This window comes from Uranotaenia lowii, chromosome 3 (assembly GCF_029784155.1).
Source record: "Uranotaenia lowii strain MFRU-FL chromosome 3, ASM2978415v1, whole genome shotgun sequence".
Classification (NCBI taxonomy): domain Eukaryota; kingdom Metazoa; phylum Arthropoda; class Insecta; order Diptera; family Culicidae; genus Uranotaenia; species Uranotaenia lowii.
In genome coordinates, this window is record NC_073693.1 from 281,297,629 (window position 1) to 281,309,635 (window position 12,007).

Sequence of the window (12,007 nt, forward strand, 5' to 3'; positions counted from 1 at the left end):
TTTTTTTCATTGGTACTTTGTAAATGCCTTTTAAAAACCATCGTGCAACCACCATTAATTTAGTTCAAGTAGTTTTGACGGTCGCCATAGCACACGCATGTCAAACTCGTTTAGGTGTGCGGGCCGCATTAAAAATTTTCTATGACGTAGAGGGCCGCAGCCAAAATCAGTTAAATCGGTACATTCATCTTTAGTTTTTTTTGCAGTAATATTTTACATAAAAATCAGTGGTGTTTTTTGTGACAATTTAAGACGGGGCTACGCGGGCCGCATTGACATAGGCCGCGGGCCGCATGCGGCCCGCGAACCCCCAGTTTGACATGCCTGCCATAGCAGATTCAAATCAATCGGTTAGTTAATTAGTTAATATAATTTTCCAATGTATAAAGTAAACGAAATCATCGTTTTGTTAAGTTCTTTAATATAACTCTTACATGTTTAAATGACGCTTCTACAGATAGAAAGTCAAAAAACATTTAAAAGTTGAAAGGCTTGAAATACAGTCGCTCACCAAATAATTCTTACTCTCAGGCGCATCCGCACAGATCTTTAAATTGGTTCAGTTGTTCTAGATTTTTTATGTCATTGCACGAGATAAACTCTTAAGTAGGAAATTTTTAAGATTATGAAATGTTAAGCTGGATAGATAAAACGAGTGTTCTTTGTAGAAAAATCGAAGAGATGGTGAAGATGTAAGCCATAGGTGGCCAAGATTTACTCCAAAATAGCCTTTTTTTTAGAGCTGGCAGACAGCATAAAATGTTTTTATTATTGGAAAATTTGGCATTAAGAACCCGCATATAGGCTGTTTAGAAAAATTAAGTGGAAAAAAAGTTTGCCGACTTGCGGGAGTCTCAAGCAGCAAAAACTTTGTAGCACGCAGGTCACGTGGCTTTATCTAGAAGTAATTTTAAACATCATTTATTTGAAAACGGTCAGATTGTACGAGTTAAAATATACAAATTATTATGAATGTCGTGATTTGCGCCAAAAAAGTATGTCAATCAATTTGTAAAGAGTGCATTCGAAAAAATGTAGCACTTTGTATTGTGAATAACTTTTGATGTATGGATGGAAATTGAGGAAATTTTCAGTGAAGCTTGTAAGTAATGTAATTTTGATATGTGAAAATTTTCTTGACATTGTGTCGAGTCCTTTCTGAGATAGCGTCCAATACAGAAGCTCGTTGACCTAAAATTGTGGGAAGAATCGAGAAAAACCCAGGAAAGTGTAAGTGGGAGAACCAAAATCAGCTGAATGTCGAATAATCGACCAAAGTTCATAAAACGTAAAACGTTTAAGGAGCTCTAGAGGATATAGAAGTGAGCTTAAGTTTAAATTAAAGTGAAGACGATTATTTTTTTTAAAGATAAGATGTTTTCATAGAGATAAAGCGATTAAAAAGTTATTTTTTTCTGACTGGTTTGTCTAGATGAATAATAAACAGGCCTGACTTCATTTCTCCAAGGTAAAAAAGTTGCTCATCATTCAAGTAAACAAAAAACGGTGGTCAAATCGTGCGCAAAACATTTGAACCTCTAGCGGGTAGATATTTTGAAAAATTTGTCACAACGTTGTTCAAATTAAAAATTTTGAGTTATTTTGATTGTTCAGGAAACAGAAAATGTAATCTAAAATAGCCATGATTTAGAAAAAGAGTGGTTCATAGTATACATTATAAATAGTACACTTGGAGCCCAAGAATTAAAGTCGAGAAACTTCTTCATTAGACACTTGTTCAGAAAATGCTTGACAAAACGACACATAAGTTTGCACATGTAAATATAACATTACTTAGTAGATATCTTCACTGAAAGTTGCATCAATTTTCATCTATGCATTCAAAAGTTATTTACAAAACAAAATGTTGCATTTTTTTTCTAATACACTCCTAAGAGGAATTGAAGCATGTGCGTAAAAGTAAGAATCAGAAGAAATTATGCAGTTTCACTAGAACAAATGGTGTCAAATTTCTTAGAGTAAACCAGACAACTGAAAAATGGCAAGCGGTTTTCTGGCAGGCCAAGGAACAATCTCAGGTCTTAAGAGGCATTCAACCATGACGTGAATTCATAATTCCGGACTTTTCAGAACTGTTATCGTTCTGAATACACTCCAAAAAAAGGCAACACTTTGTTCTAACTAACTTTTGAATGCATGGATGCATGGAAACTTTCAGTGAAGCTACCTGGTGATGTAATGTGTACGTGTACAAAATTTAATGACAATCTGTCAAGTGTTTCTTGAGATTTCGCCAATACTGAAGTTCATTGACACATTTTTTTTTTTGCAAGACCGATAAAAATCAAGGAAAGTTCCAGTGAGAGACCCGAAAACAGCTTAAAATCAACTATTCGACCAAAGTTCACATAGACAGTCGTTCAAGAAATCCCAGAGGCTTCAATAGTGAGCTAAAATTTGAATAAACGTGAAGATGATTTTTCATAAAGTAAAGCATGTGAGAAGTTATTTTGAGCTCATTCCGGAAATATTAATAGAGGAAGTAACACAGAGAACAGACGTACAAGCTCGAACAAAAAATCTTCAGAAAAGTGAGTAAAATTTCAAATGCTGGCATCCAAAAAAAAAAGTTGAAAATTGACTTAAAGCAGTACCATCTATTGCGCCGTTCAAAAGTTACAAATCAAATTTTCAAGTGCCAGTTTTCGGAAAAGCTTATCGTATATGAACACATTTTTGACAGATAAATGCAATAAGAGTTACTTTTTATGAGACAGAATTTCACTCCCTTTATTTTCCCACTTCTGAGGCAGTCAAAATAACTAACAGTTTTGAAATAAATTTTTGCACTTCTTGGACGTTTATTGTCAGAGGACGAATCGGCTATATCCAATCAATTAGGTACATTCTTTACGATCTGTCTTACCCATTCGGGCTTGTGATATAGTTCAGTTGGCAAGTCAGTTGCTTTCTGAGCCAATGTCCGTGAGTTCGAGCCCAAGAGTAAACATCGATCACAGTTGTACCGGATAAGTTTTTCAATGACTTGTCCGCCAACTTCATCGTTGATATAAGTCGCGAATGACATGAAGATGTTAAAACGACTATAATCGAAACAAAAAAAAAAAGTCTTACCCATTAGAACCATTTTTAAACATCTCGAAGCGGGTTACTTTCGAGAATCACTTTTGCATCCCATTGTTCAAAACTTAGTACTTTCTAGTTTGAAGAAAAGAGGGTGTTGGATTACTAGAGAGCAATGTCAGGCTAAACCAACTTCGTACGACCCTGGATCATTAATGAAGAAGGACGGTTCAAAGATGTCGAGATGCAACTGTCAGCATCTCTAATGAACAGCTGATTAGACGAAGTAAAATGATTGTGGACTATGTATGTCCTTTTACAAAAAAAAAGCCACGAAGGTATCCTGCACCCCAACAGAGGGATTAAATTTTAAGATATTTTTCCTTTATGCAACGTGACGGAAATTCAACGAATCTTCAAAAACGATTTTTTTTAAACATGCCAAATAGTTCACACGACTTGTTCAAAACCGACCTTATTTTTTTTATCAGTTTGTTTTTGACAGTTCCCTTTGGTGTATTTGGAGACATCTGGTGGCTCAGCCAAAAAACAAAAATTGGGTCAAAACGGTCGTTGGATATTTTACACAAGTTTCGTGGGCTAGTTTGTACGTCTGTTCTCTTTGTATTAATTAGGCTAGAACCAATATCAATTTATACTTTTGTCACCACCACCACCCCCCACCCCCCTTCAAAATTTCCACAAAACCTGAAGGGGAGAATAAATAAAGTTTGGAGTATTTTATGTAAGTTTCGAAAAAAAATCAAGGATCTGAACTATAACAAGACGAGAAAACAAATTTTGGAAGATGGGAGTTTTTTCACCTTTTGTATTTTCGATTTTTTTGAATTTTTTGATGAAAAATTACTTGATTTATATAGGTTTTGTGTAATGCTATAGTGAGCAATTTTGTTGCATACAAGCTTTCGTGCAATTTATCCCAATTTATTTGTTTTTCGCATTATTTTTTAGTGTGCCCCCTAACGCCCCCCTCCCCCCCCAACGCAGAGTGACAAAACAAAGATTTGAAATTTGTTCCGGCCTTACTAGACATAAATGTACAGCTATAACCAGACGATATCTAAAAAAGGCTAATGGCTAAATAATTTTTTGGACTTAAACTTTTCGTTATAGTAGAAAAGCAACTTATTTCATACCTGCCAAAACAAGACTCGCCTTTTTTTCTTAAAAAAGAGCATACAAATAATTGAATTATCTATTCCTAAAGTTTTAAGCATCCTAATATTAGGAATTAATCTTAATCGAAAGGGAAATGCACTGCCTCATTTTCCAATCCAAGACATTCAAATGAGGAAAAGGACCAACACGAATTATGCCAGTAGTGTTGGTTTGGCTCCTGAGTTTTATTTGATCCATTTTAAAAAGGTTCAGGTTAAAAATTTGAAAATGCTTGAAAAGGCTCGTTTTAGGTTTTATTATCGAGTCAAATTTAAACGGTTTAGAAAATCCTCTACCAACTTATTTAAAATAATACTCGATGTCATCGTTTTAAAGCTTTAAAATTTTGTTTATCGCCACGCTTGAATGTGATTTAAGCTTTTTGTCACGGCACTAAAATATGTAGAATTAATGCCTAAATTGATCACATTTTCTTGTTTCCAAAATAACTTATATCAGTGGTCGGCAACCTTTTCAGTTGGAAGAGCCAAAAAATTCAAATTTTCAAAATTTCAGATTTTGAAAGAGCCACATTAAAGATTTATTGTATTTGTTTTGATTAAAAAAATCAAAATACAATAATGATCAATGAACATAAGCTTTACGCAAGTTTTAATTTTTTTTTCTAATTATTGGATTTTTCTTTAAATCTGTTTCTGATTACCATTAAGTACATGGATTTTCTTCAAAGTCTTCATCTTTCTAACATGGTTTGATTGTATATAAATTTTAATACATTGGCAAATATCGAGTCAAGAATGTTTTAAACCATATTAAGCTTAAATGAACACTTTGCATGATGTCAAAGTGAAAGATTTGAAGATAAGACGTATATTAAGATTCATTTATATTGCCGTTTTCAGTTCAAATAAATATGATAAGATTTTTCCAATATGTTTATGTTTTTAATCGTCAAAGTTGTAATTGTTTTTCGAAATGGTTAATTCATTCTGAAATTAATTTTAGAAATTTCAACTGATTAATTTTCATAGAGGACAAAAAAGTGATTGCGATTGCCTAAAGTAAAAAATATGATGAGGGTTGCGTTGTTTAATAACAAAACACTACTTTTTTGTAAATGACTTTCCTGTTAGCTATAGCTCAATTTTTGTGTTCAATTGATTCAAAAATATACACGGGTTTTGGAAATAAATATATTTATTTTAATTTGATTTTGGTTTATTAATTTGAATAAAAAAAAGTTAATTTTTGCATTTACGGTTAATGATAAATTAAACCTTGATCTGTATGTTGATGCTTTCAAAACAGTAAAAAGCAAAAAAAAAAATGTAAAATTAGGCTTCAAGAAATGTTATTTTACCATTTGGTTCTTTAACGCTTGTTCTTATAATGGATGCAATTTTTAAATTCTCTTCTGGACCTATACAAATCCGTGAGCCAGGTCACAAGACTCAATTACAGCTTTAGCACGATTTTATAAATATTTTAACCGAAAATACATATAATATTATCGCAGAGAACTTAAGAGCCGCAGCTTAACATCAAAAGAGCCACAGGTTGCCTGCCTATGACCTATATCAGAGGTGAGCAACATGCGGCCCGCGGGGTGAAAAATGGTAACTGTAATATTGACAAATCTGGTTTAAAATCTGTGAAATTATGAATTTTCCATGAATTTGAAACTATGCTCACCATCTCAATGCAATGATTTCATACGGAACTTCAAATTATAAAAACAAACGTTGATAGGAAAATGTAGGCTTTACGAAAAAAAAATTAATTGTAAAGAAAACTTTTTCGAAAATGGGCACTGAAAAAAATCGCTATGGTTAAGCTCCATGAAACATTTCAATGGAAGTGATGACAAAAAATACCATTGCATCGGTTCAAACAAAAAAAAATAGGTTTTTTCAGAAAACGGTTCAAATCTTTTTACAAACCTTCAAAAGACTCTCGAAAATTTTCGTTTTTAAAAAGTTCGTCGCCACGCTCATTTTTACAGATTTACTAGCCAGCCCTAAAAATTTTTTGGAGCGAGGAAGTAAAGAGGGAAAATTCCAAAATTGAAACGTGTTACTAAACTGAGCAGGTATCTGGTGTCAGAGGGCATCACCGTTTTTATTAGTAAATGAAAGGGATGCAAATGATGTTTGCTTTTTGTTAAAATAGAATATTCGTTAAACATTTCAATCTTTACTAACATTCAAATTATTGAAGAATGCTCCGGTTTTAGTGATGAAACTTAAAAATACGTTAAATTCTGCAAACTATTATTAACTAAATTTTATATTTAATACGGCCCACCGAAAGAATGTCATATTAAAAGTGGCCCGTTGCTTCAAAAGGTTGCTCACCCAGGACCTATATGATTGGAAAACACTGAATAACAGGAATTTTTTTCCAAGATCCGGGAGTCTTCTGCGCAGGAGAGCTTCGTTATTTTAAGTAGAATTTTAAAGCTTAGTTCTTTTAGAAATGGGACACTTTCTTTTGCTTATAGCTCGTTAACTAGTAATTGGACATTCAAAATTTTGACAGCATTTTGCTGCCTCTGAAAAGTACTATCCGACCTATTTTTTTCAAAATTTTAAATTTCCGCGTTTTTGAGATATTTACGATGCAAGAAAAAAATGAAAAAAATAATTTTGCACAGTTTCCTTCAAAATCCATCATTATCAAATTGATAGCTGACAAAACCGTTGATTATTCAAAGAATTAAGGTGTGTGAGGGGTGGAAAAGTATGCACACACTGTCAAAAATGTCCACAAAGTTCAAATCAAGAATTGGAGTGAAGCACATGATCGACAACTACGGTTAAGGGTCATCTGAAAAGTCAAGTCTCATACCAGCATTTTTAATTTGGAATAAGCGAAAAACTAAGGGTGGATCGCTGAAATGTCCAAAAAAATTTCTCCGATAAGCTGAAAGTGTTGCCTTGTAATGAGTCATTCAAACCCAACCTGAAAAAACAATTATTTGCTAGTTCCAGAGCTCGTAAGCTGTACAGCTAACACAGAGAGAATGGGAAAGATGATGTTTGATTAACGACAAAACTTATGAAATACCCTATTTAAAACAAATTCCAGCGTTTGAATCCTATACCATGTCTGCTCGTGGCAAGGTCCCGAGCATATGAAAGTATGTATTTGCTAGTTGTTTTGTAAGAAATAAAATAATTTGCCCAAATTCTGCTCTTGTGAAAATAACAACAATTTTCAAAACGAAAACTTTGGTTTTAACTGTTTTTTAAAACCTAAAAAGAGTAATCTTGTATGTACACTTCACAACCTTAGTTCTATACAACCAATTATACTTGAACTTCAATCTCGTGATGGTTTCACTTCTATATTGTCAGATTTTGCCAGCAGAATTAGCATTAAAAATGCTTTAAAGAGGCTCAAAAATAATCAAGTTTTGTTTATTTCGAAACAGCTCTATCACTAAATTGCCCGCAGTTTCTTTTAAAAGAGAAGTATTGAACCGAAAAGTAGCAGAAATTGAAGGAGAAGGTTGTAGCAATCTAAAATTCAGATTAACAAAGTATGCGTTTGAAGAACTGATCAATATCATGAATGAAAAAAGTGTGCGCCAGCCGATGGGAGGAACCCAGAATAAAGTAAATTTTTTTCTTACAAAAAAAGATAAATATTTTTTTCAAATTTTTTCATGAATTATCATAAAATTACCTTCATTTCCTTCATAGAAAGTATTTAGATCCAACGATTGGTTTTCGAGATACACGCATTTGTAACTGTCCCATTTCTAAAAGAACTAAGCTTTATATGTTTTAACATGATAGAAATGTTTCTGCCCACCAAACTGAATTCTGGCATAGCTTCCAGTTCACCTACTTGATAAGCCTGTAAACAAAATCGGTAAGAAAAAAAAACCGTTTCCAATCAAAAGTGTCTCTTTTTGGGTTCTGATCTCTGCCACGCTTGATAAACTTCGGAGATGTCAATGAAACACAATACACGGCGACAAAGCCGCTTCGTTCCATACGCGCTTTTTCTGTGTCATTACGCAAAAAGAAGCGCAAACCCCGACGATGCCCGTCGCTTAAACCGAACGGTGGAAAAACGGTTTTGCCACTTGTACAGTGGAAGAATTTTTTAATTAGAATTTAATTGAAAACGATTTCACCTCTTGGCCCTTCGGTTGTTTCCTTTCGCTCTCATTGTCTGCTGCTGCTTTCTTTTGATACGATTTTTGACACGGTTCGTCTTCGTCCAGCAAACATCCGGACTACGGAATCGATGATTGAGGTCTGCAAATGACCTCCGGTTGGCTGCATCGGGCTAAGAAGGGCAGTTCCGTCAAAAGATCATGAATGCACCACATTGACTGCGAGACGACGACAATGAAAGTGCGGCGGTCCTCATCAATCGAAATAATAGGGATATGAGCCCATTGTTGTTGTTGTTCTTCTTTTGGTCGATTCCCACAACAAGATCGCTTCAAGACCTCTTCCAGTAAGAGGGTATAGCAGTAGGACGCCTGCATTTGACCGCGTTAGTGAGATGTTATTATCGCATTTTCCAATTTGCCAGTGTAGTATTTTTTCGGGCCGAGAATTGATCCTCTCGGGAGAAACATAACAACTTTCCGCCTGAGAAAGTGAGACGGCACTTCCGGTTCGAGTTTTTAAAATGACACTTTCAGCAGTTGACGTTAAATGGTGCTACTTGAGCGAGGAATTTCAATCAATAAAGTTGGAATTCGGTTTATGTCACAGCAGATGAGAATTCTTTTTATACCAATCTTCATTTTTCAATGAAACATTGCTTTTTATTTGAACTTTGACCAACTAATGCATCATGAATGAATCCTTTTTTCATAATTATTGTCTCTCAAACGTCTCTACTAACTGATCATCAATGGTGATGATTCGTTGAAAAAAGGGTTACAAATCGTGGAAACATTAATTTCTCGATTTACAACCTCAATGTGCCCAGAACAAAAATCGCGCGCGTGCCATCATCACCATCGCGAGTCGGGGCAATCAAACGCAAACAAGCATTACCAGCAGCAGTAATGTTATTTGCATCCGAGAGTGAAAAAGAGCAATCCGCTGCGAGATTAAAACCGACCGATAAAAAATCTCATTTTCCATAAATAAATAAATGTTTGAATAAATATAAATGGGGCCATTCGGACACTTGCAAGCTAGAATGGGAGCGAGGGGTGTTGCTCGTGTCTGTGGTCTGAACAGCTTTGGCGTACTCATAATAAACACACTAATGTTGGAGATCACAACAATGAAATAAAGCAAAAAAAATGATTCTGTGTGATAGTGCAATTAGAGTTCACTAACTTGCTGTTTGAATACAATTAGTTCGTTAAAGTGACGAACGGAATGCAAATAAATGTGTTTATTAACAACCAAGCGGTGTTAAGCAATGTTGAAAATTTCAAAAAAAAAAATCTAGCAGCTTTAAATCATTCTACATGACCTGCTCAAGATTATTTTCAGTAACTCGTATAATGTTTCAAAATATTTATCAATCAGTCAATTTCGCTAAGGAGGAGTCCAAAAATAACGTAACACTCTTATTTAAGAGGAGTACACTGAAAATAATTTTCACTTAAACTCTGTAGTGAATTTTAGCTTTACGAAAATTCATGTGAATTTTAAGTGACCGTCAAGTGAAATTTTTCTTAAGTGAGCGGTCAAGTGAATAGAAAGTCATCGAGTATGTGGATTGTTAGTGTAAGCTCCAGTCTCCCAAATTTATCTGTAAAAAGCGATTTTTCTGTGATATTTTTGTATTCGAGAAGATAACACTGATTTTTTTTTGAGGTTGTATTTATTTAATCTAATTTTAACCAATCAGGTATTCAGAATCGTATTTAATTTATTTGTTTTGGCAAACAGTTCCTTGACAGGAAAAAATGTTCCGATTCCGAGAAGCAATAATCGTCGTCAAAAGCTTCTCTGAAACCTAATAATCAGAATCTGAAAGATTTTAAAAAAAATTATAATAAAAGATTCAATCATTGATTAATTTATTATAATAACTTACGATAAACATTGCAATGCTCCCTACGTTAATTGATGATTTCTAATGAAAATTGCAATTTTTTCCTATCTCCAGTTCTACTTGTTTTTTTTTTTTGTGAATCGCTGCAAGTTCCGAGACACGATAGAATTTCATATGCCAGACACGTAAAATTCAAGTGATGAATAAGTGGATATTGGATCATTCACTTAAAACATAAATGAGAGACAAGTGTAATGTACATGTGCCACTTGAAAGGAAGAAATTCACTTGTGTCTTACTTTTAAGTGAATTCTCAAGTGTATGTTAAGTGGAAATTTGGGTTCAGTGTAGGGTTAAACCACGAGAAGGGAAAGTCGGGTAAAACGGACACCCTAAGGTTGAATAAAAATGATTAAATAGAAATCTTAAACATGTATGCAAAATACACTTTTCATAAATAGTCGAGTAAAACGTACACTGCGTAGAAAAGGTATATTTTTCCGGAAAAATTGCTGTAAAAGTACATACGTTTGTGAGTTCAGTAATTGCGAACGATTTAAACTAAAATATAATAAACCTATTTTATAATTGAAATACCTGGAGAAACTTATGTATCCGTCTTACCTGCCTTAGCCACATTTTTTCAAAACGTTTGTTGCCGAAGCCCTTTGACCAAATTTCACTGAATTTCCTCCAGATGGTTAAAAAGTAGCCATACAAATACTCCACCTTTGAAAACCATAGAAATTTCTGAAAATGTTGCTAGTTATGAAATTTTGTCTGAGAAGGGAAAATTACATCAAATAATGGATCCTCAAAGTTTTTGTTTGATTTGTTCACTATTATGAGACCTTGCTACACTAAGCTGAAAATATTCCCATTATTAGGTTTGTGTGAACCTAACACAAATATTTTTCAATAACTTGTTTATTAATAAGATCAGTTTTGTTGTGGAATCGGGCGCTGAATCCGAAAATGAAATTAAAAAAAAACTCAGTAGAACAGTTTTTGAGTTATGCTTCAATTATGAAATTTTAGAAAAATAAAAAAAAATCATTTAATGCAAATAGAGTCTCCATCCCGGGATTTCCCGGTCGGGAATTCCCGAAGATTTGAAAACTATTTCATGGGAATTTCCGACATGTTTGAAATTATTTCTCTGGAAAAGCCTGATAGCCTCCGGAACCATTCATATTGTTCTTTTTGAAAATGTAGGCAAACAAAACTCATTGAGAATATGCCGATTCCTGTGGTAGTAGACATTTTGCAGCCATTTGGAGCAATTGTTAATTTAAATAGTTAAGTTTGAAAAAAAAAAATTATATTTATATCTATACCGTTTTCATTGAAAGAAAACCCATAACCTTTCGAAAAATATATGAAAAATCGTGCAACAGGTAGGCAAATTGTGTATTCTCGAAAATAACATTTATGCTCTAGCTTCCCTCTGGCTTTGAAAGCCGGATAAATTTCAAAACTTAAAAATGGCCAAGACATCGTTTTTTTTTCATATTAAAAACAATTATATGAAGTGTTCAGAAAAACGAAAAAAAGTTGGATAAATCAAACAAATAAAACGATTATATTTTTAATAACCTCTAATAGCATGAATGAATTATTTGTTTGACCTGTTCAGGTTTTATTATAGTTCGTTTAACTGTTTTATTTTATCATTGTTGAAAACAGTTTGATTTATTTGATAAAAAATGAATAAAAAAACATTTTGAATAAATTATAGGTTTGTTTGCGGGAAAGGTTCTTGTTCGGATCCAATTCAAAAACCACCTTTTGAAGCAGATAAATTTTATGCAGCTCAAAACTGAAATATTTAGTGTTTCGT